The sequence below is a fragment of the Loxodonta africana genome, chromosome 18, assembly GCF_030014295.1.
Source record: "Loxodonta africana isolate mLoxAfr1 chromosome 18, mLoxAfr1.hap2, whole genome shotgun sequence".
Classification (NCBI taxonomy): Eukaryota; Metazoa; Chordata; class Mammalia; order Proboscidea; family Elephantidae; genus Loxodonta; species Loxodonta africana.
Window position 1 is genome coordinate 57,459,858 of NC_087359.1, and position 27,544 is coordinate 57,487,401.

Here is a 27,544-nt window from a genome sequence, read left to right on the forward strand (position 1 = left end):
TTTCAGTTTAAGTGTTTCAATATGCATTTCCTGTCCCTTCAAGAACCTTTATGCTGAGCGACTCATGGGTGGTTTGGCAGCAGCTGTTCTCACCCATCCATGGCTGGTTGGCAGAGATTTCAGGTGCTGATGAATGTGGTGAACCAGAAACTGCTAGCTAGATTTCTGCAACAGGAAACCACCTTTGTCTTGGCTCTTGTAGGGTTCTTCTCTGCCTTACTGTCAACCATTTTGAATTCTGCTGAAGGTCAAACCACAAAGCAGAGAAAGGGCGAAGCAATCACCTAGAAGAGATCATGCTGGACTAAGGAGAATTCCTGATACTCTGACTGGGATCATGGGGAGCAACCCTACAAAATGTGGCTGAGCTAGGCAACCTCCTAGAGGACAATTGTTGAAGCATTTCTTCTAGCCTTATCTGGCTTTAGCTCTTGAGGCTATACAGTGAGGATTCACTAGGGCCATAAAATGAGCAAAATAATAATTACTTCCTAATTAAAAAAAAACTATAGAGCAATCACCTGATATTTCTATACCCACTGGTATAACACGGACAGCTTTGCAAAATCATAGCCTCTTGTTGATTAAAATGTTGTTGGTTGAAGATGTTTGATGGATAAATTTGCAAAGGAAGGGGGTGTTGTGACTCCTGTTTGTGTCTTCATCTTTTTTTATTTCTTTAGTTATATCCTTTATTAACCTTTTGAGAAGGTGAGTGGGGGTAAGAGATTAGTTTAGGGTTGCTTTTTACCTCAGTGCAGGCTGCTGTTGCAGGTTCATCCACACCCAAACTTTTAAATGCTAAGCCAAGGCAGCAGAGAACACATAATAAAGTTGTTATTAAGCTTTCATTCATATCTCCAAGCAGTGTCTACTGGGAAGACTGTAACAATAGCAGCCATCTCTAGCCAGTAATTTTTTGGGTTGGGGCTAAGTGGCTTAGAAAATGATTCAATAATAGAAGGAAAAAAGATGGAGCCTTTTCTTATAACTACCTAAAACCAAATAATTTACTTAAAATTGACACGTAACTTTGTTCACCTTTGTGGCTTCTCCTTGCTCTATTCATTGGCACTTCTTTTGCTCATCAGAAAAAGGGAGCACTAATGAGTGAGAAAGGAGCCCTGGTAGAGAGATGGTTAAGAGCTCAGCTGCTAAAGAAAAAGATCAATGGCTCTAACCCACCAGCGGCTCCAGCTTCACAGGAAAAAGAATCTGGTGATCTGGTCCCATAAAGATTATAGCCTAGGAAACCCATGGGGCAGTTCTACTCTGTCATATTGGGTCCTTATGAGTTGATGACACTCAGCAAGAACAATGAGTGAGAGGGGACAGTGGTGCTTCAGTGGTAGAATCCTTGCCTTCCATGTGGGAGACTCTGGTCCAATTTCCAGCCAGCGTACAGCGTGTGAAGCCACCATCCATCTGTCAGTGGGGGCTTCCAGACTAGGAAGACCTGGTGATCTACTTCAGAGAATCAACCGATGAAAACCCTGTGGATCATAATGGTCCAATCCAAAACCGATCATAAGGGTGGTACCGGATCAGGCAGCATATTGTTCATTGCACAGAGGGTAGCCAGGAGTCAAGGGCCAACTGGACGGTAGCTAAACACAATGAGTGAGACCAATGGTGATGCTCCACTAGTTTTCCAGGCCTTTATCAACAAAGCTCCTAAAGAGATCGCTACGTTTTAAGGGTACCAGGTAAGTATTTAAACATAATTATACAGCACGTTTTGGTTGAGAAGCACATCTTGTATTTGAAAAGGAGAAAAGTCAGCTGCTTGAGTCTAGCACTTCAGAGCAGAAAAAGTGTCGCTTTGTATCATGGTGAAATATAGCAGGTGTACAATGCACTGCTAAGGAGCCCTGGTGGCACAATGGTTAAGCGCTTGGCTGCTAACCAAAAGGTCAGTGGTTTGAACCCACCAGTGGCTCCGTGGGAGAAAAGACCTGGCAATCTGCTCCTGTAAAGATTACAGTTCAGGAAACCCTGTAGGGCCAGTTCAAGGATCCCTCGTGGTGTAGTGGTTAAGCACTTGGCTACTAACTGAAAGGCAGGGAGGGACAGGAATTGGTTGAATGGACACAGGGAAACGGGGAGCGTGCTGTCACATTGTGGGGATTGCAACTAATGACACAAAACAGTATGTGTATAAGTTTTTGTACGAGAAATTGGCTTGAGTGTAAACTTTCACCTAAAGCACGATAAAAAGAAAGAAAAAAAATGAGGCACTGGCTATGCAAAAGCAACTAACTGAGTAAACTGAGCACCACACATTAAAAAGAAAAGTTTGCTGACTCATCATATCCTTGTCAAGAATTTTAAACTGGGTTGGTTTTAGTGAGCACAGTGAAAAAATTAGAGAAACATATGGAGATAGTGGTTGATACTATTACCCCCTCTTCCCCATGTTGGGATAAAGGAAAAATCTCGCTATACTAGAATTTGTAGGTTTTACCTGAACGCTTGTATCTCAGCTTCCTAGTACTGCTGGAACAGAAAAGCCACAAGTGGGTTACTTTAAAGAACAGAAATTTATCTTCTCACAGTTCGGGAGGCTAGGAGTCTGAACTTAGGGCACTGGTTCTAGGAGAAGGTTCTCTGTCAGCTTATCTTCTTCAGCTTCCATAACCCCGATGCTCCTTGGTTCCTTGCTGATCTCCACGGTGGCATCTATCTTCCCCCATTTGTTCTTCTGCGTTTAATCTGCTTTTAACAATTTATAAGTGATTAGGTTTAGCACATACCCTACACTGATATGGCCTCATTAACATAAGAAACCCAATTCCCAAGTGGGATTATATCCACAAGTATGGGGGTTAGGATCCCAGCACATATTTTGGTGGGAAACAATTCAATCCATCACAGTTTGCCTGCCATTCCTCCCTCTCCCAAACCCCACCTAAATGAGACTCTCATCTGGGATCCCATTGCTGAAGGAAGAAGGACAGGCCAGGTAGTCTAAGAGTTAATTCTAGAGATGATTCTGGCATGTTCCTACTGAGACCTCACTTGCAAACCACTCTGACATTTGAGAGCCTGGATATGGACAGACATGTCAAGCTTCTACACAATATTTTTAAAAAGTTACATATCAATATTAGTAGGATGTTCAGAAATTTTATTGGTGATATGTTTTCTGGTTTATGGTGAAATTATATAGTTTAATAATTAATTATAAATTATAGTGCTATTTAAAAATACAATTAATTTACATTTAAAATACAAATAATTTGTCTATTAAATTTTGGCCTTTTTATTCAGATGCACTCTTTTAGGCACTGAAAATTATTTTAAAAATCCCAAAAGCACTTTTAATTTTCAACGATTTTCCACATATGTCATAGGGGCAAATTAAATGCCTTTGGAATATGAGATCATTAAAACCACGAATCTAGTAGAGTTTTTCTAATTAAGGCTCCTCATATACCAAGAGGTGTGCAGTATATGGACAGCTGAAGACACTGGTTCTTATGGAAGGTATTATTGAATCTAGAAAACTTATACAGTAAAGAAATGGTGGAGGAATCTTCCCCTAAGCACAGATGAATTGCCTATGCTATTCATTCTAAAATTTAGAAATACTCTCAGGGATGTGGGGTCTGCAAAGCAGGAATCTCACAGGGATAGAACAATTGAGGCAATACCCATAACATGGAGAGATTAACTCACTGAGAGATGAGCCACGCTGCTGAGCTCTGCCATAACCCCAAAAATCTCAGAGGGCAAGAAAAATGGGGCCTCTCTTGGGATCTAGAGAAAAGAAGTCTGTGAAAGGGGGTTGAAAGTTACTGTTTGTTAATAGCAGAAATGTGAACAAACTATATATTTTTAATTCTAGTAACTTCGTGGCATAATTACTGTAATTCTTCAAATTATTCCATTTTTATACAGAGTACTGGTTTGGGAAAACACCATTTTACAAGTTTGCTTGAATTCTTTTACACAGTTTACAGCTTTGCTTGCTTTTTTGTGTTAGATGTGTTCAACTACTGCTAAGTTTATTTTCAGAAAGACATAATTTTTTTCTGGAGAGTTTTGCTTTAGCAAAGATGTCTACGTCTATCTTCTGCTGCCTAACTTCCACTGATGTGGCAAAGGCTAGTACTCTTTTTGTTTGTTTGTTTAAAGCCTATTACTTATATGCCATGTCATTCAGTGGAAAGAATTATAAATTTATCTACGAATAGCTTGGGAGAAAAAAGGGACACCTATAAGCCTAATTTATCATTAAAATTAGGCATAAACCAAACCCACCGTCAGTGAGCCGGACTCCTAGCAACCCTATAGGACAAAGTAGAACTGCTTCATAGGGCTTCCAAGGCTGTAAATCTTTACAGAAGCACCCTGCCACATCTTTCTCCCACGGAGCGGCTGGTGAGTTTGAACCGCCGACCTTTTGGTTAGCAGCTGAGCGCTTAACCACTGTGCCACCAGGGGTCCTTAAAATTAGGTATACCCCTCTCCACTGGTCTCACCCCTTCGGGAGCAAGGAAGAATGAAGAAAACTAAAGACACAAGGGGAAGATTAGTCCAAAGGACTAATGGACCACATCTACCATGGCCTCCACCAGACTGAGTCCAGTACAACTACATGGTGCCCAGCTACCACCACGGACTGCTCTGACAGGGATCTCAATAGAGGGTCCTGGACAGAGCTGGAGAAAAATGTAGAACAAAATTCTAACTCAAAAAGAAAGACCAGACTTGCTGGCCTGACAGAGACTGGAGAAACCCTGAGAGTACGGCCCCTGGACATCCTTTCAGCTCAGTAATGAGGTCACTCCTGAGGTTCACCCTTCAGCCAAAGATTGGACAGGCCCATGGAACAAAACAAGACTAAAGGGGTACACCAGCCCTGGGGCAGGGACTGGAAGGCAGGAGGGAACAGGAAAGCTGGTAACAGGGAAACCAGGGTTGAGAAGGGAGAGTGTTGACCTGTGGTAAGGTTGTTCACCAATGTCATACAACAATGTGTGTACTAACTGTTTGATGAGAAATCAGTTTGTTCTGTAAAACTTCTTCTAAAGTTCAATAAAAATAAATTTGAAGAAAATTAAAAGGTTAAAAAAATTAGGTATACCCCTTCCTTTTGTGTAAGTTCTCTGGGTGGGGGGTGGGGGTAGAAGGGAAGTTACACTAAATGGAAAGTTTGTTCATCCAAAAACATTAAACTAGTTGGTAGGTCTTTTTATTTCTTTCAGAACACTTCTTAATGTCCAAAGTTTAATAGGTGTCCAGCTTCACCTACTCTCTACTGAACAGCATGCAATGCTCTTATTTGTTAACCATTAAAAACAGTGGTTCTTAGGTTTCGCTGTGATAACGAGAGAGAAACTTAAATCTCCCTGTTAAAAAAATAATAAAGAAAGAGAGAAAGAAACAGAATTTCCTTAAATGCCAAGAAGTAAGAAAATAAATGCAGGCTACTACAGGGATGATTTTTTGGGATACCTTTTGTTTGTTTGTTTTCTTTTAAATAAGATGCTTGCTGAAAATGAAAAGGCTCTGAATTAAAAGCCTAGCTCTGCTAAAGTGTGTGCCTTATGATCTGGGGAACACAATTTCAGAAACCTTGGTTTATCTAGCAGTTACCTTTTCTATTAGGGCAGTACAGAAAAGAGCTTGGCAAATTCCCTGATGGACTTCTAGGTAGTTTCCAGGGATTATATACCACTATAATTCCTGTTTCCTCTTAAAAATAATTTTTCCCACAGAGCGCACATAGCCCCAGAAATGTTAGATGACTCTTCCACTGCTCTCTTGGTAAAGGGACAGGATGGGGGCTTGCCTCCTGGCCTATTTACTTGTAACAAAAACATTCTTTTGTATACAAACCCACCCATTGTCATTGAGTTGATTCCAACTCATAGAGACCCTACAGGACAGAGTAGAACTGCTCTGTAGGGTTTCAAAGGCTGTAAATCTCTATGGAAGCAGGCTGGACATCTTCCTTCTGTGGAGCTGCTGGTGGTTTTGAACTGCTAAACTTTAGGTTGGCAGTAGAGTACTTTAACCACTGCACTACCAGGGCTCCTTTTCATATACAAAGATTCATAAATAATTACATCAATTTTGAGAAAAGGGGGAGACTCATCCTACCAGACATTACAATGCCAGTTATGAAAAGTGTGGTACTGGCATTAACACAGGCAAACAGATGAGTAGAACAGAATAGAAAGCCCAGAAGCAGATCCAATTAAATGTGGACTTGGTATAAGGTGTGATAGAGGTGATTCCCCAAACTGGTGGGAAAGGATGTGAAATTAAGAAAACTGGCTCACTATATGGATAAAAGTAAAGTTGTTTTCCTACCTCACATCATAAACAAAATAAACTCCAAATGTACTAAATATTTATATATGAAAGATTAAACTATAAAGCTAATAGAAAAAAAAATGTAGAAGTATTTGGGACCTTGGGTTGAGGAAAGATTTCTTTAAAAAGATCCCAAAAGCACAAACCATAAGGCTAAAATTTTAACAATTGGTGGAAATCGCTATGACAAAATTAAGGCATATGTCAAAATTCATTAACTTTTGTATTTAATAAAGGACACTATAGAAAAAAATGGCTTACAAGTAATAGAAACAGGGGAAGATAGTTGCAACAACTAAAGCTAACCAAAGATTAACATCTAGAAAATGTAAGGAACTCCTGCAAATCAATATATCCAGTAAAAAATTGGGCAAAAGATATGAACAGGCAGTTCACAGATGGGGATGCTAATGGCTAAATTAAATACAAAGAGCTGCTTAACCTTACTGATAATCAGAGAAATAAACATTAAAATAACAATGAGAAGCTCTTTAAGACACACCCAATTGGCATGCATTAGAAAGTCAGATAATACCAAGTGTTGTCTAGGATTGGCAGAAATAGGAACTCTCATGCTCTGCAGGTGGGTATGCAAGCTGGCCCAGTCATTATGGAAAGCCATCACACTATTCTTAGTGAAATTAAGCATGTATGTATCCTCTGTCCTAGCAACCCCATTCCTGGGGACATACCTGAGAGAAACTCTCACAGTCTATAAAGAGATGCTCAGGGAATTGTTTGCGGTAGCAGGGAGTTAGTTACAAGCAACCTAGATATCTATAATAGGCCTGGAACACATCCAGGCTACCACGCATGCTGCTGTCAGTTGGACCGTATGACCTAGCAAATCCAATATTGCTTGAAGTGTCAGTGGTAAGATACAGATGCTTTATGGAGAATTTTGGAGACCCTTAAAAGTCAGTCACAGCACGGACCCTCAGAATCTGGGAGCAAAGCTATGCCATCCTTTGCAGATAACTACTCTTCTTTTGGGAGTTAGCCTTAGACTTGCTACTGGGCCTTAGGAGAAACTGAATGCTTGACCATGTGCCACCAAGTTACCATGCAACCTGAGCTACCCATCATGAATGGGGTGTTGTCTGACCCAGGGGCAGATTAACTACTAAGCATGGTATGCACCAGCTTATAGTAAGCAAGGTATGCACAGGTTTAATTGTGTTTACTTAATAATATGTAATGAACAATCACATGGGTTTCACCACATCTTTGATCCTGACCCACTGAACCGTAAAGTTGGGTATGCACAGTGGCATTCTATAGATGAGACTGGCCTTGAATAGATCCTGAAGGGCACAAGGAATTTCCATGAGGAAGTAGCCCAACTGTTCATGGCCCTTACATCCACTTCATTGCCTTCTTTTTGACTGAGGAAGAACAAAATTGGGCTTGGTTTACAGACAGTTTCACAAGATATGCAGGCACTACCTAGGATGGCTCTTGAAGGACAGAGGGTGAGGGGGAATCCTTTCTGTGGGCAGAACTTTGAGCTATGCACCTCATTGTTCATTTTTCCTGGAAGGAGAGGTGACCAGAGTTATGGGTCTATATCAATTCATGGGCTATGGCTAATGGTTTGGCTAGATGGTCAAGGACTTGGAAGGAACACAGTTGGAAAACTGGTGACAAGAAGGTCTGGGGAAGAGGTGTAAGGATGGATCTTTCCAAATGGTCACAGGGTGTGACGATATTTGTGACCTGTGTGAATGGTTACCAAAGGGTGGCCTCAGCAGAGGAGGATTGTAATTATCAGGAGGATTAGACGACCCATTCTATGAATGTCAGTAAATCTCTTTCTCCAGCCACTCCTGTTATTGTCTGATGGGCTCATGAACAAAGTAGTCACAACAACAGCAATACAGGTTATACGTGGACTCAGCAACATCGACTTCCACTCACCAAGTCCAATCTGGCTATACCCAGAAAACCCAGTGCTATTGATATAGCCACTGCTAGGTGCCAAATCTGCCACCAGCAGAGAACAATACTGGCCCCCAGTATGGCACCATTCTCCAGGTGGATCAGCCGGCTACCTGGTGCAAGTTGATTACATTGGGCCACTGCTTTCATGGAAGAGGCAGCATTTTGTTTTAGTCTGAATAAACACTTAGTCTGAATATGGGCTTGCCTTCCCTGCCTGCAATGTTTCTGCCAAAACTGCTACTCACGGGCTTACAGAATGCCTATTCACCATCACGGTATTCCACATAGCATCACACCTGACCAGTGGGCTCATTTCACAGCAAATAAAGTATAGCAAGGAACTCATACTCATGGAATTTACTGTTCTTATTATGTTCTCCATCATCCTGAAGCAGCTGGCTTGATAGGACTGAATTTTTGAAGGTTCAGTTATGGTAACAGCTAGATGTCAACAGCTGTGTGGCTGGAGCAGTGTCCTTCAGAATGCAATATATGCTCTAAATGAGCATCTAATATATGGTGGCGTTTCTCTCATAGCCAGAAGTCACAAGTCTGCAAATCAAGGGATGGAAATGGGAATGGTTCCTTTCACTACAACTTCAAGTAATTTACCAGCAAAATTTTTGCTTCTCATCCCTGACTGATCTTAGTTTGAAAGGGATAAATGCTTCTAGCAGAGGACACAACAATGACTCCATTGAAGCGGAAATAGAGGCTGTCACTTGGTTTCTTCATGCATCTGAATCAACAGGTAAAGAAGGGATACTGTCTGGGGTGATTGTTCCCGACTATCTAGGGGAATTTGGGTTGCTGTTATACAATTGAACCCACCTAGAGGCACCTCAGAAGACAGATCTGGCGATCTGCTTCTGAAAAGTCATAGCCTTGAAAACCCTATGGAGCAATTCTACTCTGACACACATGGGGTCGCCATGAGTCTGAATTGACTCAATGGCAACTAACAACAACAACAATTATACAGTGAGGATAAGGAGGAGTATGTCTGGACCACAGGAGATTGCCTAGGCCTCCTCTTTTGTACTCCCTCCCATGCCATGTAATTACAGTCAATGGAAATCTACAACAACCCAATTCAGGCAGGGCTGTTAATGGCCCAGGCCTCTCAGGAATGAAGGTTTCTGTCACCCTACCAGGCAAAGAACCATAACCAGCTAAGGGGCTTGCTGAGGGCAAACAGAATATGGAATGGGTAGTGGAAGAAACTAGTTATAAACACCAGTTACAATCATGTAACTAGTTGTAGCATTAGGGACTGTAATAGTTATGAGTATTCCTTATTTCTATATATTCAAATTTCTATCTATATTAACCAAATATTTTGGTTTTCTTTCCCCTACGATTCCCTTATTATTGAATATAAAATGTATTAATAATAGTTAACTTTGTATTTCAGTTTTCAAGTCATAGAATATCAAAAGGAGAGTGGGAATCAGCCCCTGCCACAAGCATCACCGAAGAATGAACATCACCCAAAGACAAAAAAGGGCCTTTGTATCCTCTTTGGAGAGAGGAAGGGGTTAGCTTAGGTTTGGTCGTATGTGGGAGAGCTGTATCATATTAGGTAGAAACATGATTTTGCTACTGCCTTTATTTGGAGATTAAGTATGATTTAAAGTATGGGTGCCAAGGCTCCTCTTGGCTAGGCTGAACTACATTTCCCAGAATTCCATCCCTGTATGTTTCTGGTTAGGGTGGGCCACAGGAGATGATATTATACAGATTTGGGGGTAGACACAAAGCAGTAGCCATTTTGTAGCTCACTTTGTTGCTTGTCTGCGGGCTGACCTTGTTGACATGGTGCAGCGGCCAGTCCTACAACTGCTCCATCTTCGTCTGAATCCTTCTCCAACTTTTCCAACTTATGGGTCAGGTGTGTGAAGAAGGGGGAGAAGAAGCTTCTCTTGCAGGACAACCATACCATCAAGGTCAGAGGCAGTGAGAACTGACATGGTTTCAGTCTATCCATGTGGGCTCCAGCTCATGCATGTGGGCAGGGTGGATTAACCAGTAAGCAAGGTATGCACGGGTTTATATTAAGCAAGGCACACACGGGCTTAATTGTGTTTACTTGCTAATCTGTAGCACACAATTTCACATGGGTTTCACCATCGTATCTTTGTATATCCCAATGGGTTCTGCTTCTCTGATTGAATCCTGACTGTGTTGTGTGGATTTATAATTGCATAACAACATTATTTTTGTTGGATTTGCACTTCCGAAGATCTTTATGATTTAAAGTGGTATATTACAGATTGGTTATAAATTTTGTACTTTGAAGACTAAAATTGAATTCATTACCTGAATTTTGAAGAACAGTAAACTTGATAGGATGAACAATTTGTTCATATCTGTAAGCTTTTCACAATTGCCTAACTTATAAAAATTGACCTGTGTCAAAATAAAAGGAGATAATATAACAGTTTTTAGAAATATGGAGATAAATGTAAAAAGAAATAAATTTTAAAAGTTGAGCGGTTGCCTCTGAGTCACAGGTAATGATGATGGGGTGGGAGCCGAGGGCAGCAAGGAACTGTGGATTTTGGTACAAATTTTTTAGCACCGTTTGACTCCCTAAACAAGTTGCGTGGAATATTTTGATAAAAATAAACATTGGTTACAAAAAAGTTCTAAGAAAAACCAAAAACCATGCCACCTGTTTGTAATAGAGCAGACAAGAAGAAAGAAAATAGGAAAGGTTATCATCTGAGTTGGACAATAGACTTTAGTACTGCAGAGATTCCAATATGAGTTGAAATGAAGGTCAAGTTTGGGGAGGAATGTGAAGCTAGGAGGTTTACAAGGATAAGAGAATGAGCTCTACCTCCTTTGAGAGTCATTTGCTACAAAAAGAAAACCTTGGCAACATATTCCTAGGCTTCTCCTCCTCCCTCTATCTATATCTGATGGGCTAAATGAACCCAGACCTAAGAAGTTATTGAAACAAGATAACACATTGAAGCAGTAACTTTCAGCTGTTTCATAGACTTGAGAAGCCTTAGATTCTGGGACTGGGTATAGAAGTTTATGAGCCATAAAAAAAATTATTTTCACTTAAGAAAAAAACTGATTTCTCACAGAGATTGGTTATACTTTAGCCTCATTCATTTCCTTTTCGCGACTCAAAGCGTTTGGATTTCAGCTCCTTGCCAATTCTTTTACATTCCCAATTTGTCCTTTCCCTTGACATTGATTATTTTCCCCTGAAGTCCATCTACAGAAACATGATTTGGGAAAATCAGGACTAATTGAAGTCAAGGGGATAGTGCGAAAAGTTAAGTAGTTAATGCTTCAACAATGCCCCCCGAAGATAAGGATGATTCAGAGGTTAAAAAAGAAAAAAAGATAAAGTTGGGAGGAAAACAAAATGAAAGACATAAGGAAAAGTTCTGAGGAAAAATTTCTACTTTGGCAGGATAAAAATTGCATGTTGAGCAGCTTTACTAGTCTTTTCGAAGCAATAAAATAGCCAAGTATTATCTCACTAATTATATCCATTTTAGGATATCCTGTCTCTCCACAGTTTGTAACTTATTTCTCAAATCATTTGGTACTTCCAGCTACATAAATTTTTAATAAATCCAACAAAGCATGCAGCCTAAATAAAAATTATTATAACACTATCCTGCTTCCTTGCATCATTTTTCTTTCTAGAGACATAAAGCACTTCACAGATACTTTCTCATTTATTCACCAGGTATTTCTAAGAATGCAGTGAAAACCTTGAGTGAATCGTGTCAGGAGGACAGACTCAAATTCCGGAATTCCAGTTCTTGACTTTTTCCACTGAACTTTGTCACCTCTCTACCAAAAAAAACCCGTTGCCATTGAGTCAATTCTGACTCATAGCCACCTCTCTAGACCCACTGATATACTTTCTAGACTGTGTTCCATCCGATTGATTGTTCATCTCCCTGATTCCTAATTCCATCGAGGAATTTCTCATAGAATGTTCCCTCTACATTTGTTTCATTCCATTCATCAAGCAGTTACAAATACATGTAGCTCCTGTTCTCCTTGACTTCTCATCACAGAGTTTCTACCCTGGCTTCACGATCACATTTGCAAGTTCTTTTAGGGCCCTAGGATGGAAATTATCTGGGCCTCAAGAGTTAAGCTCATTTAAGGAACTAAACCAAAAAAACCAAACCCGTTGCTGTTGAGTTGATTCCGATTCATAGTGACCCTACAGGACAGAGCAGAACTGTACCATAGAGTTTCCAAGGAACACCTGGTGGATTGAAACTGCTGACCTTTTGGTTAGCAGCAATAGCACTTAACCACAATGCCACCAGGTTTACATCGAATCTGACTCATAGTAACCCTGTAGGACAGAGTAGAACTGCCCCATAGGGTTTCCAAGGAGTGACTGGTGAATTCAAACAGCCAAACTTTCAGTTGGCTAGCAGCTAAGCTCTTAACCACTATACCACCAGGTTAGGGGACTAGGTTGTCTTTTAAATCCTTCTCATCTACTTTGGCTTTCATTTCCTTTTGGAGATACTTGCTTGACCTTTTTGGTTTCAAATTGTTTTTTCTAAGAAAGCAAGTCAAGAGCTTGGCAAACAATGAGAGGTTCCTGACTGTTGTCTTAGTTACTGACTCAAGGATTTCTACTATTGCTTGCTCTGGGACACTGTGAAAATAATTTCTGTGTAATTTCAAATTGCGTATCAATAAAATTAGAGTCTCTCCAATGGCAGAACAATTACTAGTTTTAAAATAAGGCATTGCCATAAGGGGGGGGGTCCCAGTTTCTCAAATGCCATTTACTACTCACAATTTCTAAGTTTATTGGAGGAAAAAAAAGGGATTTTTTTTTTTTTTTTTTGGTGTGAAATAGGCTGTGTTGGGGGTGAATGGTAGATGGATCATACAAGTCAATGATTGTTTCAGATAAACTGCTTTGAAATAAGAGCGTTATGTCACTGGTTCCTTATGGGAGGTTCATTAACTTTTGGCTATATTTCAGTAAATAAAAAGGAAGGACAAAACCCTTATTTTCCATTAGAAGGTATTCCCTATAGATGCGTCTCAACACTTATGCATTAAAAGGTATTACTCATTGGACCGCGGAGGCGGCAGCACCATGGCTTCCCCGGTCTGAGAACGGGGGAGGGTGGTGGCAGCCATGGAGGCTAAACGAGTTATGTCCGTGAACAACCTGCTGAAATGTCAAGAGAAGTGTCTGTCTGAGAAGGCAGCAGGTTCAGTGGCCAAGAACATGCAGCTCAAGTACACCTCGTGCCTGGCATGAAGCAAGTACAGTGATGACATCCTCAAAAGCATCAGGCTGCTGGAGGAGCTGCAGTCCAAAGGGAGCAAGAGGACCAATAGAACTTCATCTTCTACCTAGTTGAGAGTGCTACCAGCTCAAGGAACGTGGAACGGTTCTAAGGTCAACATCAGGGCTGCTACAGCACAGCAACCAGGCTAAGGAGCTGAAGAAAGGAGAAACCCTTGGTCCTTCCTCCTTTGTCATCCTCTGTGCCCCGCCCCCCAATTCCTCCCATCCCTCTATCTCTATGCCCCCCACCCTTTGCTCCTCATTCTTAGTTCCCTCTGAACTCCTATTAAGACCTCTTCTCTCCCCAACCCCTCACAGTGGTTGGACCCTTTATGTCTCCCTTTAAATGACCTTCCTTCAAGCAGTTCCCCCTCAGTAACCTCTTAACCCCTCCCATAAGCCTTCTGATAAGATTTAGGTACAGTCACGTGATTTATAAATAATCTTTCAGTGCAGATTATTTCTACGAATGGAAAAAATTAGTCCACTTTTTGTTGATTCTGAACAGCATTGATTTGTCACTGACTTCTTGAATGTTGCCATTGCTCTAATAACATAACGGTATGCTGCGACATAAAATAAGGGCCAAATGAGTGTGCTTATGCAGGGAGGAGAGATGGAGTCAGGAGGCCTGTTACTCAGATCCACTGTGTTTTGGTTTGAGGTGATGAGGAAACAGGAAACTCATGATTGGGTGAAAGGGGATAGAGATGATAGTGACTTGGGACCCTTGATCTGTTGGTCAGCATTACAGTGCAATTCTGTGGTAATATAGGTCTAGAAGCCAAGACTCCAAACAATTCCAGGGCAACAATGAAGTACACGAGCTTGTCAGGAAGAGACGGCTGAATCCTGGTTCTCTAAAGTGTATGAATTTGCAACATTACTTAACCTCTTTGAGACTTCTTCCTGTCTTTGAAATGGGGAGACGTTTGCTGGGAGGGCTCAATGAGCTAACCTGGCAAAGGGCCAGATAAGCAGCAGGCCTTTTATAAAGGTTCAGTTTGTTCCCACCCTCCTTAGCAGCTCTTGGCTTGATAGCTAGAGCAAACCTTAAATATTACACAACTTCTCCCTTCCCAGATCACAGAAAGAGGAAGAAGGTGGCCAAATCCTTATCGGGAATTTAAGCTCCTGGCTTATGTACCCCTGACTCAGTCATACTTGTCACCAAGCTGGGATAATTCTCCAAATCTCTCTAGAACTCAGGTCACTCATCTGAGGGATGAAGAAATAACAACCTGTGCCCTTAAGACATGAGGTTAGATAAGAACCACTTAACATTTGCAAAGGATGATATTACCCAAGGAAGAAAATGCGGTGTGAAAACACAGTTTTAGTAAATGTTATTACTGATGAGTACAGTGTTTCCCAAAATGTGGGGTGTGAACTGCTGGTGGTAGACAAAGTAATTTTAGGTGGGACAGAGCTGCAGCATAAAATGACACTAAAATACAGAGAAAGGTATTCCCTTTCCAATTGTCCATGAGTACTTCTGATGACATCAAGAGGCAGTTCTTATCTAAGCAGTGGTTAAGAGCTGGGCTGCTAACCCAGTTCGAATCCACCACTCACTCCTTGGAAGCCCTATGGGCAGTTATACTTTGTCCATAGGGTGCCTACGAGTTGGAATCGACTCGACGGGTAACCAGTTACCCAGTTGCTGTGGAGTCAGTTCTGACTCACGGCAACCCCGTACGTATCAGAGTAGCACTTGCTCCACAGGGTTTTCAATGGCTGAATTTTCGGAATTAGATCACCTGGCCTTTCTTCCAAGGTACCTCTGGGTGGACTCACACCTCCAACTATTTGGTTAACAACTAAGTGCATTAATCTTTTGTATCCCTGGGACTCCTAAGACTTGCTAATTCTCCTCTTTAAAAATAGAGAGTAGGCCTCAGGCTTGTTGCCTTCAGTAAGAATAGTAATTAGCTGGAATGAAGAAACATTATTTCCAAAGTTTTAATTTTTAAGTTTATTCTAGTTATAACAAATAATACTGGTTTTCCTTGTATGATAATGGCATAAGATTTCTTTTTAGAAATAAATGTAAGTTTTGAAAAAATGAATTCAAATAAAAATATTAAGTAAATACTATTACAGCAGATTGGGAAAAACTGTAAACATGGTTTGCAAATGACTGAAGTTTAGGAAACTGATCTAGTAGATAGGGCACAGCTTGGAGGGTCCGGATACCTGGGTTCTAGTCCTACCTCTGGCATTGGCTTACTGTGTGACTTTGTGAAGTCCTTTCACCCTCTCTGAGCCTCAGCTTTTTACCTGGAAACCAAAGAGACTTGACTAGGTGGTCGCCAAGGACCCTTGAGGCTCTAATGTTCTATAATTTGGAGCAGACAATTAGGGCATTTTCTGTCCTTTTGGCTAAATGTCGATTGTTATATTTTCCCACCCTATTTTCTCTCCATAGCCCTCTCCAAGTATTTTGATATCTAATCTGGAAGAAATATGGATCTCCATTTTTAACACTCACAAATTCCACTAGGTATATGTTATTCCACAAAACAAAAAGGAAACGAAGGACTTCTTTGTGGTGGAAAGAATACTGGATTTTGGGGGGAGATGACATTCATTCTGGTCCTTGCTTTGCCATTTATTGACAGCATGATCTCAGGCAAAGTTAAGTTCCTTTCAGCTCTAAGATTCTATGAAACGCAAATGAGTCTATAAGAAGGAAATGGGTCAGCTGAGAAGTCACTTTCTTTCCTTTCTCGTTATTTCGCACTCCACAAAAATATCTTAACATAGACCGGAAGGTGGAAGCGGATGTTCATTTTCACTCTCATTTTGATCCTAGCCTGGTGCTTGGCACATAGTAGGTCTTCAGTAAATATTTAATGAGTCAATAAATAGTGGCTTCTCAGGACCGTGATGACGAACAGAATCACATTTCCTCCAATAAGAACTTAATTCAATGTTCAAAGGGTGTTTATTGAGTCCTTTGTATTTGCCAGGCGTTGTGCTAAAGACGGAGATGAAAAAACATGACCTTGGTCTTTTATTAATTTATCACCCTTGGGGGAAATGATATGTACACAAGTAACTACAGTAAAAAGCATCATGCTACAAGACTTACAGTGCACTGAGGAAAGTTCTGGACTCTTTGAGAGGAATTGTGCCTCAAGCTCATTCTGCCACTAATTGTATGAATTTTAGGAAGTCATTTATACAATTGGATCAGTTTCATTTTCTGTAAAAAAAGGTCACATTACATCATCTCTAAGTCTCTTCCAACTATGTGTCTGAAAATGATTATATGGCTCCGATAAATTAATTCACTTAAAATGCTTAGTCTTTAAAAAAATTTTTTTAATTGTACTTTAGATGAAGATTTACAGAGCAAACTAGTTTCTCATTAAACAGTTAATACACGTTTTATTTTGTGACATTAGTTGCCAGCCCCACGACATGTCAACACTCTTCCCCTTCTCTTGACCTTGTGTCCCCCACTACCAGCTTTCCTGTCTCTCCTGCCTTCTTGTCCTTGCCCTCGGGCTGGTGTTCCCACTTAGTCTCATTTTGTTTTATGGGTCTGTCTAATCTTTGGCTGAAGGTGGAACCTCAGGAGTAACTTCATTACTGAGCTATAAGGGTGTCTGGGGGCCACACTCTTGCGGTTTCTCCAGTCTCTGTCAGACCAGTAACCTTGTTCTTTGTGTGTGTGTGTGAGTTAGAGTTTTGTTCTACATTTTTCTCCAGCTCTGTCCAGGACCCTCTATTGTGATCCCTATCAGAGCAGTTGGTAGTGGTAGCGGGGCACCATCGAGTTGTACTGGACTCAGTCTGGTAGAGGTTGTGGTAGTTGTGGTCCATTAGTACTTTGCACTAACCTTTTCTCGTATCTTTAGTTTTCTTCATTCTCCCTTGCTGCAGATGGAGTGAGACCAGTGGAGTATCTTAGATGGCTGCTCACAAGCTTTCAAGACCCCAGACGTTACTCACCAAAGTAGAGTGTAGAACATTTTCTTTATAAATGATGTTATGCCAATTCAGTCAGATGTTCCCCAGGCCATGGTCCCCACAGCCCTCAGCCCAGTAATTTGGTCCTTAAGCTCGGATGTATCCTTGGAGCTATCATGACTTTGTCTTAGACAAGTTATACTGCCTTCCCCAATATTGTGTCCTGTCTTACCCTTCACCAAAGTTACCCCTTATCTATTGTTTATTCAGTGTTTTTCCCTCCCACCTCTACCCTCCCTCTTAACCATCAAAGATTGTTTATTTTTGGCTGTAAACCTTATCATTAGTTTTTGTGGTAGTGGTCTCATACAATATCTGTCCTTTTGTGATTGATTTATTTCACTCAGCATAATGCCCTGCAGGTTCATTCATGTTGTGAGATGCTTTACAGATTCATCATTGCGTAATATCCTATCTCATGTATGCACCATAGTTTGTTTATCCATTCATCTGTTGATGGACACCTAGGTTGTTTCCATTTTTCACTATTGTGAACAATGCTGCAATGAGCATGGGTATGCATACGTCTGTTTGTGACAGCTCTTATCTCTCTAGAATATATTCCTAGGAATGGAATTGCTGGATCATATAGTATTTCTATTTCTAGCTTTTTAAGGAAGAGCGATATTGTTTTCTGAAATGGTTTTACCATTTTACATTCCCACCAGCAGTTAAAATACTTAGCCTTGAAGACCCTCTAAATATATATAGGAGGCATCCTTTTCAGTGCACTTATTTTTTCCATGTAAAACTGTAAAAATGGTGTGGGGGTGGTATCTAACCTCCTCTAACTTAATGAGGGGAAAGGAGAGTCAAGATCAACAGTCCAAAGCTGATTCCTTTGAGGTCAAACATGCCTCCTCCTTCTGCTCACTCTACCAATTCTGACACCAACTGTCCCTCCTATGGCCCTCTCTACTTCTCTGCTGGGTTTGATAATTCATTGCAATGGCCACACAAAACTCACAAACCATAACTTATGGTTATGGGGTTTATTGGGGAAGTAATAGGTTACAATTCAGCTGCAGGAACACTCCGGATACATTTATTTCATCAGGACAGCCTCTTTTCAGTTGTGCTCAGAGGCACACCTCTCTCTGGCCTTAGGCCTCTGCCCTGCTCAGGCAAGTGTTACAAAGCTCTTTTAACGCCGCCCCTCCTCCCCACCAGTAAGTCCCCAGAGGCACCCCAGGCACTCAGCTTTTTCTCTCCATGGGCTGGAAAGCCTACTGCTCAGTCTCCTGCCAGTCTCTCCTGCCACTGCCTCTCATCATCTTTAGGGTTACAGCTCACTCTTGCTCTCGGTCTCCTGGTTCCAGGACTCCAGGAGCTGAGGGGAGCTTCACAGCGCAGGGATCCTGGTTCCAAAGGACATGCTCTCTGCTCCTGGATGCTCTTCATTGGTGGTGATAGGATCTTCTCTATGCTCTGGATTTGGCTTTCTTTTAAGGTGAAATGGACCAATGCCCTTGATGGATCACTATTGCCGTATTTGCACAGTCACACCCAAGTGGGACTTGTAACCCAAATTACAAGACCGTGGCTAGAAAGGCCACACAGAAGTGACCCATCACACAGCAAAAACTAATAAGCAAAGTCACACAATATGATTTTTATTGGCTTAAATCCACAATTGTCTCTGTCTTTGAACTCTTTTACCAGGAAGCTTTATAGTTTATGTCTTTATTTTTGTAAAGAAAGTAATGGGACCATTGCTTTCTAAAGTAACCTCAAATACCCTACTAGAAAACAGATGAAAAATAAAATTCAATTCCATTGAACAAACATTTCTTGACTACCAGTTATGGTAAAGCCCTAGAGATGATTTAAAGGTAAAGAAAGGTCACTGTCTTTAAGGAACCTACAGCCAAGTAGAGAAAATGAAACATTTCCATTATATCGAGTATTTGTTTTATAGAAAAGAAAAAGCAAATTTAGGAAGTGAAACAATATGGAAGATAAAAATGAACTTAAAGGAATGATGTGGGGGAGGTGTTGGAAGTCAGTCAGAAATTACTCAGCCTACAAAGCTGTGACCTTTAAACTAGCGGGCAAGGACATCAATAGGAAGATCTTGGATTCAAATCCATTAGGCAAGGGCTAGGCTAGCTGAGGAGGAGACACCCTATGAACTGTCAGCAGGATTCTGTGGGGCCCCTGGAAAAAGATTCAAATTCCAGCCACTGTCCTTGCCCTCCACAGAAGGGAGAAACAGCTGACTAAAAAGCCTGCCAAAAAGACAGGCAACTGGAGATGGGAAGACACAGGGAGCATTTCCCAAATAAGAAACAAAAGAACAAAGCGGGAGGACAAGTAAGAGAAATTCCTGAGTTTTGTGCAGTTAGTGAAGGATAATTTTCTTCTCCCTCACAACCTTTATAGACTGGTCACAGGCAGAAATATTCAGGAAAATCAAAGAGCAAAGCTCTATCAGAAGAAGAGAACAATGACTGACAGGAGGAAAATCTCCATCACAGCATGGAATATTCCATTTTACACAGATTTATCCTGAGGCTGGAGGACTGAACTAAATGAGAGTCTGTGTCTAAGCGGCCTAAGTTTGGGGTTAAAGAGAGGAGGGGGATGGAATTGATTTGGCTTACCAGGAAACCTAGGGAGACCTGGTGGCACAGTGGTTAAAGCACACAGCCATTCAAAAGGTTGGTGGTTCAAAACCACCAACGGTTCCGCACGAGAAAGATGTGACAGTCTGCTTCCGTAAAGATTTACAGCCTGTAAAGATTTAGAGCAGCTCTACTCTGTCCTATAGGGTGGCTATGAGTTGGAATCAACTCGATTGCAATGGGTTTGGTTTATTTTATTTTTTTGGACCAGCAAACCTAAGGAATCCCACAGAGCCTCCTGCTTACTCTTAGGTATATGATAATTTCTGTAAGCCTCCAAGCATTCTGGCTCAGACATAAATGAGGAAACATCTAGATTGGCCCTCCCTACTATTTTCTACATATACCTCGAGCCCTTTCGGGTATAGCCATAAACTAAGATCGAATTATACATCTTTGAAAATCCAACGCTAATATTCTACTCATACCATACTGTCAAATACCCCACAAAAAAAGTGAATTCAGGAAGAAAAATGAAAAATAAGATAGGGTAAAAAATGTTAAAAAGCAAAGATGTCAATCTGAGGACTAAGGTGCACCTGACCCAAGCCATGATATTTTCAATTGCCTCATATGCATATGCATATGAAAGCTGGACAATGAAGCATATGGAATGAATATACCACGGGCTGCCAGAAGATTGAACAAACCTGTCTTGGAAGAAGTTCAACCAGAATGCTCCTTAGAAGCAAGGATGCGGTCATGGATTGAATTATGTCCCCCAGAAAATGTGTGTATCAACTTGGTTAGGCCATGATTCCCAGTATTGTGTGGTTGTCCTCCGTTTTGTGATTGCAGTTTTATATTAAGAGGATTAGGGTGAGATTACAACACCACCCTTACCCAGGTCACAGCCTTGACCCAATGTAAAGAGAGTTTCCCTGGGGTGTGGCCTGTACCACCTTTTATCTCTCAAGAGATGAAAAGGAAAGGGAAACAAGTAGAGAGCTGGGGACCTCATATTACCAAGAAAGCACCACCAGGAGTGGAGCGCATCCTTTGGACTCGGGGTCCCTGTGCCTGACAAGCTCCTTAATCATGAGAAGATTGAGGACAAGGACCTTCTTCTAGAGCCAATGGAGAGAGAAAGCCTTCCCTTGGAGCTAACGCTTTGAATTTGGACTTTCAGCCTACTTTACTGTGAGGAAACAAATTTCTCTTTGTTAAAGCCATCCACTTGTGGTATTTCTGTTATGGCAGCACTAGATGACCAAGACAGATGGTGAAACTTCATCTTATGTACTTTGGACATGTTATCAGGAAAGACCAGTCCTTGAAAAAGGCCATCACGCTTGGTAAGAGGGTCAGCGAAAAAGAAGACCTTCAATGAGATGGCTTAACATGGTGGCTGCGACAACGGGCTCACACATAGCAACCACTGTGAGAATGGAGCCGGACCGGGCAGTGTTTCACTCTGTTGTACATAGGATCGCTTTGGGTTGGCATCGACTCAACAGCACCTAACAACAAACTCACTGCTGTCTGACTCAGAGACCCTGTTGAGTTTTCAAGGCTGTAAATTCCTGCAGAAGAAGACTGCCACATCTTTCTCCTGTAGAGCCACTGGTGGTTTCCCACTGCCAACTTTTCGGTTAGCAGTGGACCATTTTAACTGTTGTGTCACCAGGGCTCCTAAACAACAAAGTGGGGCACAATTAGACACTTCACCCCCAGCAATACTACCATAGCCAAAGGGGTTGCCTCCAAAATCTTCTTCTTGGCCCTATTTTTCCCGCATGTCTCACAACTATAGGTGTATCTATTGCTGTTTATTAGTACGCCCGTTTATGGGTATAAGTTATGCTTGCCCAGTTGAGTTCTGAGCAAATTCCACATCTTCAGTCTAGAATCCCAGACTTAACTCCACAAATTCCCTGACTTAAAACTTCTGCCCTAGCATTTAAACTCTGGCTAACTTTGGGTGAATTCTTAGGCTTAGCCTGGGGAGGTGTAGTAACCAAGTAGGCAGAGGGGTCACAAAAGCAAAAAATCCTATTGCTTAAAAAATGCATGCATTCCAAGGTGTTATTTAAAAAAAAAAATTTGGTTTGGCCAGCACAGCGTCCAAAAACTACAACAATCTTTTTCATCTTTAAGATTTAACCACACCAGTAGCGAGCAATAAAATATTATGGCACTTTGGTTGTTGGGGTTTTGTTTTGTTTTGGCTTCAAGGCCCTGTTGTACAATTCGTTAGCTTTTTTTTTTTTTAATCCATGTTTGGTTGTTGTTTAACCAAATATTGCTTCCCTTTAACTACAGGAAGAAGATATTTAGTTTCTTCTTTCACCAAATAGAGGTCAGAAGTAAGACTGTGCAGGAGGCATTCCCAATTTAAAACTTATTTACAGGCTTGTCCATAATTTCAAAGATCTGTATGGATGCATCTCTTGACAGCAAACCACTTAAATTTCTGTAATATTTAGTGGCTGCAGACTCTCCAAAAAAAGGATTAAAAAGGTGGACCACAATTATGGACTGGACCTATGAATGACATCCAGGGAAATACGGCTACAATGTTCAAATGAGTAATAAAAAAGTTAATGACAGGAGGAGTCCATCTTTCTGTGCTATCAAATATTCAATCTGGGGAGGGAAGGAAAAAGTTCACCCCCAAATGAAGTTAACCCCCCCGCCCCCCAAAAAACCCACTGCCATCGAGTTGATTCCAACTCATAACAACCCTATAGGATAGAGTAGAACTACCCCATAGAGTTTCCAAGGAGCACCTGGTGGAATCTAACTGCCGACCTTTTGGTTAGCAGCCGTAGCTCTTAACCAGGATGCTACAAGGGAAGTTAAGTTTACCTACAATGATATAAAAAGTTGTTATCAACATAGGGTAATATTGTTTTTTAATATGAAAGGAAAAAAGGCAAGATACAAAGTTTTATGTTGTAATCTACTCCTAAATGCTAATTATTTACATTCGCATGGTTAGATTCACTTCCGCTGAACAAAGAATGTGACACTTATTGCCCTCCCCCTCTTATGCTTAGGCGCTGTCTTAGTCACCTGGTACTACTATAACAGAAGTGCCACAAGTGGATGGCTTTAACGAAGAGAAATTTATTCTCTCACTGTCTAGCAGGTTACAAGTCCAAGTTCAGGGTGTCAGCTCCAGGGGAAGGCTTTCTCTCTCTGTCGGCTCTGGAGGAAGATTCCTTGTCATGTATCAGTCTTCCCTTGGTCTGGGAGCATCTCAGTGCAGGAACCTCGGGTCCAAAGGACATAGCCCTGCTCTTGGCTCTGCTTTCTTAGTAGTATGAGGTTCCCAATTCTCTATTTGCTTCCCTTGTTTTTTATCTCTTCAAAGATCAAAGGTGGTGCAGGCCACACCCCAGGGAAACACCCTTTACATTGGATCAAGGATGTGACCTGATAAGGGTGTTACAATCCCACCCTAATCCTTTTCACATAAAATTACAATCACAAAATGGAGAACCACCACAGAATACTGGGAATCCTGGCCTAACCAAGTTAATACACATATTTGGGGGGGGGGGGACATAATTCAATCCATGACATGTGCCTGCCTCTTGGCATATAAAATGCTACAGAAGAAGACCTTAAAAGGTATACCTCTGAAAATGCTAAGCTGTGAAACCAATATTTTCCTGAGATGTGAGAAAATTAAACAAGGGAAATGCAAATACAAAATATAAAGTTATATTTCAAACGGTAAATGTTGGTTCAAAAATTTCAAAAGAAATAATAGTCACATAACAAAAATTATGGATAAACTGACCTTAACAGATAACCACACAGCAGCAATGTTTTCTGAGTGACTCAAGAATGAGATTCCAGAGAAGAGTAGAACAGATTTTTAGTGGCTGGGTCAGGTTTGTTTTGGAAATGGATACTTTCCAGTTTATTTACTATTTTAATTATATATATATTTGGTGCCGTTTTAATACTCTTTTTTTTGCCAATCTCTTTTTTGTGAGATTCTCATCTTTCCATTTTGCAGTTAGCTGGGATTACTAAATATAAAAATATTATCTGACATTTATATAATGCTTACTCTGTGCCAAACCCTGCTGTAAATGTTTTACATATACTAACTCATTTAATTCTCAAGAGTCCTGTGAAGTATGTACTATTACAATTCCCATTTTATAGACAAGGAGACTGAGGCACACAGAGGTTAAATAATTTGCCCAAGGACACACAACTAGTAAATTTAAAAAAGACATTGAAGGTGGTTTCTCAGGGTGTGGGGTTATTAAGAATTGTTAAGAGCATGACATGGCAAGATCTTGAACTATAGCAGCTCAGATAAAACAGAGACAATATTGGCAGGGTTTGTGGACTGATTGATTCAACGCGGGGTCAGGGGAGAGAGGGGCATGCAGGAAGACTCTGAGGGCTGGCTTGAGTGACTGGGACCTGTCCACTAGGGCAGGGAATATAAAAGGTGGAGCAGGTTTGGAAGAGAAGATCATGTGCCGGGTTTGACATTCTGAGTTTGACTGTAAGCATCTGAATATGTAAATTTTAAGCTCAAGAGAGAAATCAGGCCTGGACTTGAGAGTCTGCTTAGAAAACAAAACAAAACAAACCCATTGCCTTCGAGTCAACTACAACTCATAGAACTGGAGTTAAACCCAAGAGAAAGACTGCCATAACCCAGGGAGAGTATGGAAGACAAAAGCTGTGGGGCAAGGACAGAACTATGGAGAACCTTAACATTTATGGGATATGCAGGGGATAAGGAGCCCATTTATATGTATGACGAAGATCTGTATGAACTATATATATTAAAATGATGAAATTATGTATAGGTATATATGAAATGGGGCAGTTCTACTCGGTCCTATAGGGTCGCTATGAGTCGGAATTGACTCGACAGAGCTGGGTTTGGGTAAATATGAAATGTATTTTTGCTTTTCAAGCTAGGTTTCATTTACTAGAGAAAGTAGGGCAGGGAAGTCAGACATGCTCGGGTTCAAATCTACCACTTAAGAGCTCTATAACTGGTCAAGTTACTAACCCAGACCAGCCAAAACCAAACTCATTGCGGTGGAGTTGATTCTGATTCATGGCGACCCCGTAGGACAGGACGTAAACGTAGTATGGGGTAGAACTGCCCCAAAGAGTTTCCAAGGAGTGGCTGGTGGATTCGAACTGCCAACCTCCTAGTTAGCAGCTAGCTCTTAGGCCACCAGGGCTCCAAGTCACTAACCAAGTATGTGTAAATGCGTATATGACTAAAACACTACTCATACTGTTGTGTGCATTAAATGGGGTTAATCCACAAAAGCACTTATATTGCACAGTGTCTAGCATGTAGCATGAACCCAATAAATATTAGATATTATCACTAATGAATACACAAATAATAAAACTATTTTTCATTCCATTGTCATAAGTTGCCAGTTGAAAAAACAGTCCAGAAGCAGGAAAAAACAGATAAAAACGAGATAGCATGAAAAAACTAAAGTGGAATTAAACAACTGTATTTGGTGATTTTTTTTTATGAAAGAAATCACCAAAATTATTCAGAGGTAGACAATCAAGAACAGATATTTTCCATGAATTTGTAGGGTATATAGTACAGGTTTTTTGTTACAGTACAGGTAAAAAGGGATACTTTGTGTGCCATCCAATCAATTCCAACCTTAAATGACAGAGTAGAACTGCCCCATAGGATTCCTTGGGCTACAATCTTCATAGGTAGGAGCCCTGGTGGTACAGTAGTCCGCAGTTCGAGCCACCCAGCCGGTCTAACATGAGAAAGATACGGCAGTCTGCTTCCTTAAAGATTTCAGCCTTGAAAACCCTATGGGGCTCTGTCCTATGGCGTCGCAGTTGAACTGGAATCCACTCGTCAGCAATGGTTTTTTTTTTTTTTTTTTTTTAATCTTTAAGTGGGGGGCAGATCACCGGGCCTTTTCTCCCTCAGGGCGGGTGATGGGTTCAACTGCCGACCTTTTGGTTAGCAGCACTTAACCATTGCGCCACCAAAAAAACCAAAACCAAACCCGTTTCTGTCAGTGGATTCCGACTTCTAGCGATCATATAGGACAGAGTAGAACTACCCCATAGGGTTTCCAAGGAGCAGCCGGTGGATTGGAACTGCCCACCTTTTGGTTAGCAGCCATAGCTCTTAACCACTGATCTACCAGGGCTCCTTAAACAGGGATACTAGCAGTTGGTTAAAAGAATTGATGGGACTGATACATAGATATATGAGCTACAAGACTGTATTAAAAATTCTCTTTTGTTCTACTCCTGAATATTCATCAGTTAGCCCTTGTGCCTGACATAGTGTAAAAAAAAAAAAAATTTTTTTTTTTTTTTTTAGAGTAAGCCCCCAATAAATGTGTTGGCTGAATGTAACAAAGTAATTCAGAAAAATAAGGAGGGCAGAGGATTTCTTATATCTGCAACCCAGCATTTCACTATTTGTAGAATTATATACTCAGGCAAAGAAAAAGATGAAGTATACTTGCACTACGTGTTGCCCTTTGAGATCTCTCAAAAGGTCTGTTTGCTAACTCAACTTTTTCTTCTCCTTCCAGTATGCGCCACATATTCGAAATTCTCAGCCTTAGATGCTCTCCTTTGTAATGAGGTTTCGAGTTTCCGGAAGGGCCCATTAAAATGCAAACATACCATCTGTAAAAGGGAACCTACCTGGCTTCTTGGCAGGCACCGCACAGAGATGACGGGGGGAGGGGGGGCGTTTCTGAGCCGACACGGTGGGACCCGCCTTGGCGAGCACCTGGGACACCTCTCAGAGGTGCAGGCTCAGAGGAGGCCGGCTCCAGGGACCACCCAGGACAAAGGCAGCCCGCGGCGGGGCGCGATCATGTCCGGGTCACCTTGTTCCTCACGCCGGGTCACCTCCACCCTTCCTAAAACCAGCTGGCTCCTGTCAGGCCTGATTACGACCAGACAGGTGGGGCGTAACCACGCTAACACTCATCAACGCAACCTCCACTTCCCCAGCACGTGGCAGCTGGGGAGCCGGCCAAGTAGTTGGAGTCTGAAAGGCCGTTTTTGTTCTTTTAGGTTTAGCCAGTTTAACTTCATGCACTATTCAGTTGTAGGCTAATATATTTTTATCTTTTAAAATTTTTATTGGGGTGAAAGATATAAAAACATTTGCCATGACGTGTGTATCTTTTTCCTTTTTAAAGGCACTTCGACTTTTATGTACCACGCTAGGGCACCGTGGCCCGGCAGTGGGTTCCTACTCAGCCGTCTGGCCTTAGCTCAGTCGGGGTGACAGTCGCTCCCCCGCCCCCGCTCCTCCTGGTCTCCCCCGCGGGTCCCCCTCGGCCAGCGCCCAGGCGCTCTCGGCGGCGCAGCGGCGAGCCGAGGCCGTCACGTCCCGTGCGTCTGCAGGCGGGGCGCAGTGACGTCA

At 41.5% G+C, this 27,544-nt stretch overlaps 1 long non-coding RNA gene across 1 annotated transcript; it reads right to left on the reverse strand.

Annotated features, from left to right (window-relative positions):
- Nucleotides 1-685: 685 nt before the first annotated feature.
- LOC135228102 (uncharacterized) lies at nt 686-27,447 on the reverse strand. The gene is made up of 3 exons (XR_010318400.1): nt 26,812-27,447; nt 3,679-3,774; nt 686-2,712 (listed from the first exon to the last, which is right to left on the reverse strand). It is a non-coding gene; the product is annotated as an uncharacterized LOC135228102 (long non-coding RNA).
- Between the last annotated feature and the right edge of the window lie 97 nt (nt 27,448-27,544).